Genomic DNA, 9,065 nt, shown 5'->3' with positions numbered 1-9,065 from the left:
GTTGTTGTGGCGAAGGGCGGCCCTCCTCCGCCTCGGGGTGGACAGCGGCTCGTCCTGGCCGCAAGGGAGCAGAGTCACGCGTGGCCATTGACAGTCATGGCCCCCACTCGGGGCACGAGGCCCAGGGCAGCCACCTCTTCTTCAGCAGCCCCTGGGAGCCCCAAGGGGCTCAGCTGGCGCTTGGGTCTGGCTGGGTCAGACGGCATATCTGCCCACTGCCCTTGGCCCACCCGCAGATGGTAGCACCACATGGGCTTTGCTACCTACTGCCATGCCCGAAGGTAGGTGAGGAGTTCTATGACCAGTTATCGGGTATGTTTGAAAAGCCATCCTGCTGTTCTGCCCTGTTGAATTTCTAAATGGAAATAGGGTTCCTTCCCCAGAGAGTTGACATCATAAATTGGAAAGTTATTGAATAACCAATAAGTGGAGGGTCCAACATGCTGCTAGTCAGCCCATCAGCATCAGATGGGGAGCTGAAGGTAACGTTACTGCTATTATGTTTCTCCTAAATTACAGTAATCCTTTGAGATGGAAACATTGCTGCGGTGTTGCTAGCTCCAGCAGTTTTAGCTGGAGTATTGTGTTGTTCACAATTTCCCAGAGCCCAGCTCTGGGAAACACAAGATTACAGGAGAATCTCTGGTATAATTTTTTATAAATGGGTTTCTCATGCTGTGGGTTGCAAAGAAAAGCTGAACAAGGGACCCCTGAAGACTCAAAACCAGAAGGCAGATTAAAACAATTCCAAATATATTACAATTTAAAACCTCATTATTTTTACTTAACCTCATTCATTTTTAATATATGGAGCTGGGAATTACCAAAAGTGGGTTAGGTTTCCAAAGGAATTGTAGGCACGGCTCTGCTGAGACACCTTGGTTCCTACCAGCACGCACAATCACAGGCTGCAGCCATGGGGACCTCTTTGCTATACATGGGAGATCTGAAGGTCTACAGCTGGACTGAGGAAAGCCTGAACAGCCCATTGAATGGGTGGCAGAAGGTGCTGGGACTGAGGTGTTGCTAAAGCCCCATCCCTTAGGAAATCTGGGATCTGTAGCCCTCCTTGGAGGACTCACGGTTGCAGGTAGGCACCATGGTCTGTTCTCAAAAGCAAGCAAAAAAGGAGCTGAGGTGGAGACAACTTTTTTCTTTACATGGTCTCAAAAGGGGGTTGAGTAGCATCTGCTCTGTAGGTTTGTTAGCAGCAGTTTATTTTTGGTGGGTTAGCTGTATCAATTTCTAAATGAGGGCAAGTCAACAATGCTGCAAAGACCATCAGTAGGACATCAGGACATGATCTGTCACCAGCCCATTTTGGTATAATGAATGGTTCTGTGTTTGCCTCTGTCAACTGCCCTCCTTCACAATCACTTTATGGATGCTCATTATTTATATCCAGAGCTCCAATTGCTAGCTTTTGCTTTCTAATTTATAGCTAACTAGCTCTGTTTAAAAAAATCAAGCCACAGACTTTCACCACTTATTTCACAAATGAACTAGGACCTCTTAAGTAATGTACATAGTTATAGGATATCTATTTTTATATCATTTATATTTTAAAATTGTGACAAAGGAAAGAAACAACAGGTTTGTCTCTGAGACATATTTTTATTAGCAAGAATTACAAATGCACAAAAATCACCGTGTACTGTGTGCAGTCATTCTTAGTAGTCTGGCACTAAACTGCTGACATGAACTAGAGAGATCACTGGCTAAGGAAATCAAGGCTCCTTTAAAGTATAATTAAAATTAAAGGTCTGTTATATTTCTTTAATCCAGTTTTAATAATATGCTTCATGCCCACTCCCAGCTGACCAAATCCTAATTACAACATCCCATAATTTCTGTAGTAAAAAAAGCATCTCACTTTATGTAAAAGTGCTTTGCCACACTTTTGTCTGCTGATGTCCTTCTCATTTGTACCTTCTTTACGCTGTTCTGTGTTTAAATATGTGTTCTTTTTAACACCTGGCTTTGCTGATCACAAGGGTTAGATTCTTCACAAGTGCGATCAGCTCTGAAGAGCTAGCTGATAGTGTTTGAAATTTTGACATGAATAAAATGGGAAAAGTATTTTGCCATCTTTTTTCCACTTTGCAACTAGCTGAGCTTCCATAGCTAAAGAAACTGACCTCTGTACAGTCAGCTGTGTGCATGGATGTTTTAACTGAGTCTTTTAACCTTGTTTTCTATATTTAATTTGGGATCTCTCAATGGAAAGGCACTACTGGCCTTATTTAAGGTATTTCTCCTACAGTCTATAGTCTGTTCAAAGGAAATGTAAAGGGTCTCGAGTCTCTAAATGTTCACTGCGCGGGTACCCCTCTGATTAGCTAACTGCTACTCTCTTGCTCCTTTATAAAAGGCAGAGCCACAGTGCTTAGCAGCTGAGAAGGGTGTAATCCCTAGCAATCCTTTAACAACGCAAATGGAAAAGCTCCTGGTAAATGTTTCTCTGTTTTTTCAGAGGTTGCTCTCCTCCAGATGTTTGGTTTTGTGGCTCCTCCTATGGATGGCAGCCTGATGCTCTTTTTCAGTATTTGAGAACAGGCCTGAGAAGAGCTGCATTTTTGCCTTGGAGGGGCTATTATTTACATGGAAAAATGTTGTATGTATTGTGCATGTTCCTAGTCTTCTTCCCACAGAATCAGCCAAGGAAGTCTCACTGGAAAAGCAATGTGTGTTTCTCTTAAGTGTTCCTCTCGGAGTCTTGCTCCACAGCATCAGTTCAAATCACTGTTTAACTACGAAAGTGTTCAGTTTGCAAATGTTTGGCCACTTTACTGTTTTGATTAAAAAAAAAAAAAAGGCACTAGCACATATTCTGGCTTATATGAGAGAGCGTCCACTTACTGACAGCGAGAGACCTGCCTGAGTGTGAACAAGTAAAGCTCCCAGTGACAGGGAGTCTGCGGGTTGGACTTGCACGTCCTTGCGGCTGACCACTACAAACTGCTGGAGAGCTGATGTGTGTGGCACGGCACTGAACGCAGAATGTTTGATCCACATCTGTTCCCAGCTGTATGGTGACTGGCGCTGCCTGAGTGTCATTGTTTTGCCTAACAGATAAATGCAAACCTTAGGAACACTGTTATCAGCAGTCACAGCATGAAGATGTTGTGGTGCAGCAAAGACAGAGCGTCACAACAACTCCAAAAGTTCTGATTTGGTCTCTCACAGAGAAGATTGACATTTCGTGCATCTCAAGGCCCTCGCTGACTGCCCTGTTTGCTTCAGGATCCAGTTTGAAATTGTACTCCTTGTTTTTCAAACCACACCCTCACTCCTTGGACTTCTTTCCAGCTTGTCTCCTGGAGACGGTGGAGCCCTCCCCTTTCCTCCCGTCTGTCTCCTCTCTCTCCTTCCAACAGGCTCCTCACTGCTGAGTCAAGAACTGTCTCCTCTCATCGTCTCCCATCCAGAACTGACTCCTTGTACATGTCCCACATTCATTCTCCATTTTAGTGCAAAATTCCATCCAAATAATTTTCTTTTCCCCTGGAATTTGATTCTCCTTTTCCCATCTGTTCTTATTGAACGCATAACTCTGGGTCATACAAAGCACTCTGAGGCTCTGGATGAGTTTCTTCTGTGGTTTTTGTAAGTCATTGCGCAAGCTCCTGACAGCAGACTGGTAAAAATTGTAAATGTAATGTTTTTGAGGAAATTATTTGAAACGTAAAGATTCTGTTGCAGAGTTGTTTAATATGTAACTGTTTAATGTTTAACTTCCCTCTAGTTCATTCTCTGACAGGAGAATGTCGTTGTACACGCATAGCATTTAAAGGAAATCCCCTGTTATGGTGGATTTAACTCTTGACATTTTCTTGATAGAGGTCACGTTATGAATTTACTTTGGTATGCGAAGCCCCACCCTGTATTCCCTGTGCGTGGAAAGCTCTGCTGGAGCTGATAGAGTCTGATGGCATTTAATGTCAAAATGAACAGAAGTGTCTAGAGGCAGTAGCAGTGCAGGCTGGAGGTCTTTAGATTCCCCACAGAGCTAATGCCACGATGATACATAATTTACTTGTAACTTGCAAACGATATGCCTGTCTTTCCTCCCAGAAGCATTTCCATTTGAAGAAGCCATCTCTGTCTGTCTTTGTGCAGTGTGCTGACATTCATGCTCTCTGTGCATTCGTACAGTCTTTTGCTTCTTCTCTGGACACTTGGGTTCTCCAGGGTTTGCAGCGCAGATGCTGAATTACTTGCACGGCAGTATATTAGCTGAAATGGCAACTCCTCCAGCCCAGCCTTGTAAAAACAGAGGTCTACTGGTCAGTGACGCAAAGCCGAATAAAGGGCATGGGAGTCAACGTCTGTCTTCAAAATCATGACAGATGGGCCAGGACTGCTTGCTGCATCAACCTTTTTAGAAGCTGAATTCCTCCAGAGTGTTTTCTCAGGCAGCTCATCCATCAAGTAGATAGAGGGTGAACACGTTCTTTGAAAATACAACTAATGGAAAGAAACAAGGTAGCTAATATAAATCAAGTGTGCATCTATTGCTAATTTCACTAGTTCTGGAATGACAGAAACCAAGCTACACTTATAAATAGACCAAGTAAAATCTTAGCCTAGATGGTCTGAGTGATTAAATACCATTTAGGAGCATAACTAGTAAGTGTGCACAAATAGGATATGAGAATAAAAGGCTGGAAAGGACCTGAAGGGGTCTTCTGGTTATTACCTCTGTCCTACAGCAAGACTGAAGGAGCCAATGTTTTCTGATTGCAGATTAATAGGGTGATTTGGGAAACTAAATATATTGACTGTTAGGGCCTTTTAGCTATTTCCTTTGAAATAGACCCTTGACAGGGAAACCTCAGTGCTCGGTTTCTTAACATTATTATATTCTCCTGGAAAAAGAATAAAGCCAAGAAAAGCAGAAACCCCATTACCTTTTAGAGTATAGTAGTAAACCATGCAGATGGTAAACAGACTTTTAATTTTGTATAGGGCCTTTACAATGTATTTCCCTGTCTCTTAATCCTGGAAAGAAGCACTCTCTAAATTCATAAGCTATGAATTCCCCCCATCCCCAGAAGGAAACAAGTCTTTTATGACTATTTGCCTGTTTCCTTTTCCCCACTATAGTAAGTTTTGAGACCATTGGCTAAATTCAGCCATATGGGATGGAGAGGAATAAGCTCAAAGATACCAGATTTCTGCAAGTTTCATGAAAACAGGCAGGCAGAGAGTGGAGAGAGACTTTTATGTAGAAGGAATGGCTGAAGTGGGAGTTCAGCCCTTTCTGGCAAATCTATGAAGCGGTCAACCCAAATCATGGAAAAAAAATCTTTGACCAAGGTCTGCACCTTCTTGAATTAGTTTTATTGTTAATGAAATATTTTTGTTCCCTTTCCTTATGCCCAAATTCCTGTTTTTGTATGAATCTGTACCTTTGTCTGCATTAACTTTAAAGATAGGTTCAGAAATCCCCACCTGAAAACACCATTATTTCCTGAACTATGTTCTCCCCTTCAAAACAAGGTTTTTATTAGACCATGTAACGCTATTTTATGTAACACAAAGGCCTGGTTCTTTTCTATCAGCTTGTAGGATTTCAGGAAGCTGAAGATAAAAATCACCCTAATTTTCTTACTCACTCTTGGTTTTCTCTGTCTTGAATTGTTTGTGAAACAGGTTTTAATGGAAGTTCTCTGCATTTCATGGTTCCTAATGACATACATAACCTGAATGTAGCAGACTGGCTTTTCTGGAACTTCGGTGTTAACTAGAATTTTCAAGACACAAACACAACACAAAGATGTTTCCCAGAGAGGTTCAACAACCATACATGTTTGCTGCCTTTTAGATTTTTGAGAAGATAACAAGAAAGACTGCCAAGCTAGAATAAAATGTAGGTAGGCACAGACTTACATGCTCACAGTCCTCATAGTGAAATGTCTAAATTACCTTTAAAAAAATTCCTACCAGTGCTAGCAGAAGCAATATATAAGCACTTTTGCTACTGTGTCACTAGAATGAATTTTAATGACACAAGATTAAGACATCTGTGCCCCTTTATGCCAGTGCTTTCAGTGTAACTGATACTACTTGTATGAGGGGTGTTAAACAAAGGGAGAAAACCTCTTGTGCAGAGGCAGCCTTAACAAGCACCAGAGGGAATTTATAATCCTATCTTTTTAGAGTGTAGTTAACCTTTTTAGAAATACCTGTCTTTTTAGAAAGATATTCCTGAATTTAAAGAGTATTTGGTACTTACTGCTTTTCTAAAGGCCTGAGAGGTGCCTTGAAGCATAAAAAAGTGACATAAATTTTTGGCAAACTGTGCTGTTCCAGATATGTAGAGTATCTTTAGCAAATGCAAAAATAAAAGGGGAAGCATACAAAGTGCTAGTTAAACCATTTATTTAGCATTTTGTAGTCGCATTTCTTTGCAGATTTTTGGTCCTCATGATGGAAAAATGTGATCTAATAAAGTACTAATTTCAAAAAGAATGTGTGGAGGTCCAGTTATGCAGTAGCTTTTAGTTGCCTCCCTCTTTCTGCACCACGCAATACTGCATCCAGGAAGCAAAGGAATGATTTCTAGTCCCAGTGTCAGAGTTTTCCCTCTTCCATCCTAGCTCTCCATAAGTCATTTGCTCCGACTCAACCAGAGTCTAGTGTGAACATGTTTAAAATTCTGGGTTGAGCAAGGCTCTGTAGCCAGAGCACATCAGAAGTGAGTCGTCTTTGTGTGTTTCTATTTCATGAAGACTGAAACATAACTGTTAAGAATAATGAGCAGCTCTTCTTTTGTTGCTTTGGTTACGCTGGAAGAGGAGAACTAAAGAATTGAAAGAAACAAGTTTAGTGTTAAGAAATAACCACTCTCATGGGCCCTCCCAAAGATCCTTAAATATCTGCATGTTTCTCTCCTAGCTCAGAATGTGACTGAGACAGCACATGATATGTTGCCTGATGCAAAAACTATGTTCAGTTAATGCTTATTGCCAAGTTTGTGTCTGCACACAGGAGCTTGATTTGCTATGTCTGGGCTGTGACTGATCATACTCATTCACAAAGTGAGTGAACAAATGGCTGTATAAATGTGTGGTAGAATACAGGAAACTGTTGAGCTTTTTGATCAATTATTCCAAAACAAGGGTGGTCAAATATAGGCCATAGGATTAAAACACAGCCTGAATCTGTCCTCATTTGTGATATAAAGTTAAATGTTTTGGAATGGTCTGTCCCTTCCCAGTCCACCCACTCTTGTCAAAAAATGATGCATTTGGGTTTGCTGGACGAGATTCTGGTAAGCTATTGGCATAGTCCCTCTGGTTAGTCAGGGCTTCCTGATTTGTTTTGCTGGTGTGTTACCTCCTCCGATGTTGGGTTACGAAGCAACGAGGCAGCATTTATTATACTGCTTATCTCAGATATCACTTCCTCTCTATTCATCTCCATTCATAGTTACCTACGACATGCAGTATTATTTTCAGCTATATTTGGCTTGCATGTGATCCAACTTTCCAGCCCCTCTCTGTATTATGTAAATACAACAGCAGGGAGAAGCAGCCTTGTGTCCCCTTGTGCCAGGAGGATACGCTGAACATCAACATGGACATGTTCCTGAAGACCAAACTGTTTTCTGGAAGTCTGCTCACAGATTTCATAATCCATCTGTTTTCTGTAAAATGCAGTTATTTAAAGCAACAAAGTTCACTTCAGAGACATTGTACAGTAGCTGCTGTTTATGTTGATATTTCTGATGAGGCTCAATATTGTCTATTTTCCATTATATTTCAACACAGCCTTTAATTGCCTCTTTCCACCAGATTTACACATTATCCCTCCCGGCTGTTCACACACAGACTTCCCTTTACCTGGCAATCTTCCAGTCACTCCATACTACAGGCAGAGGTACTAAAACAGCAGAGCAGTTGATGAGAGTCAAAATAAAACTACGTTATGTTATACTACATGGCCTACAGATGACTGAACAATTAAACAACAGAGCATCCAAGACTGTCGTCAGAAGTGCTCTTCCTTCTCTTAAGACTGTTCATTTTAAGTACTTTTGGGCAGGTATGTAACAAGGTTGTAGAGGCTTAACAAATGTCTCTTCAAATGTTATCTAATTCCATTATTTATCACTACTCCAAGGAAGGGTAAGTCAGAATTAATGATTCTCTCAACTACCAAATGAAAATTGTTCTTACAGGAATTGGCTTCGTGACCCTGACACTTGAGACACCTGGGGAAGCAGAGACATTCCCTGGAGATTCACGCAGATCATTAACACAGCCAGACTGACTCAGCAATACATCTACGTTTGCCTAACTGCAAAGATACAAGGAAGCTTAAAGGTTTTAATGTGACGCTCAACATAAATACGCGCCTATTTCTTAAGTAAGTACATTCTTGAATTAAGGCTCTACCTTCTTGCCTTCTAATGCACCCAAACCCCACTGCTCTGTCGTTGCCACTAGTTGCTGGTGTCCAGTGATACATAGAAACTGGCAACGTGCTGCTGTGTCCCATGGTGAAGAGCTGCTTTGGTTGTGCTGTTCATCTTACCTCACTTGGGCACAGGTGAAGCCCTTAGGCTTCTGGCAGGCTGCCACTGTAAACCCAGCATAGTGCATGTTAGCTTGAGTGGGGAATAAGGCCTCAATATTGCATTTCAAACACTGATTAGTAAAGCAGGCAATTTAAAAAAATGTTTATTTAGCTTATGGAGATAGCGGAAAGGAAAACAGCTCCAGAAATTTGAAGCTAGAAATGCTAGAGCAGTCAGGTTCATCAGATTCCTAAGAATGAACTTCCTTCCCACCACCTTCAGCTGCAAGGATGTCAGTCTGACCGCACTGTCTTTCTCAGACACTGCGCTGGACAAGCAGTTGAAATGCAGCTCAACAAAAAGCCATTCAAAAGGGTCAAGAGCAAGGATTCAGGCAATAAAATAAACACCTGGAGATGGGAAAATTCTTCTCCATTTTTCCTCCCACGTGTTTTGGAATCCTTGTGCCAGGAAACTATTAAATCACACAAATTTCAATAATGAATGCATTGCTTGAATGGCACATGAAATTGCTGAGGGA

Source organism: Pygoscelis adeliae, unplaced genomic scaffold (assembly GCF_000699105.1).
Source record: "Pygoscelis adeliae isolate BGI_AS28 unplaced genomic scaffold, ASM69910v1 Scaffold358, whole genome shotgun sequence".
NCBI lineage: Eukaryota > Metazoa > Chordata > Aves > Sphenisciformes > Spheniscidae > Pygoscelis > Pygoscelis adeliae.
This window is presented reverse-complemented; position numbering follows the sequence as displayed.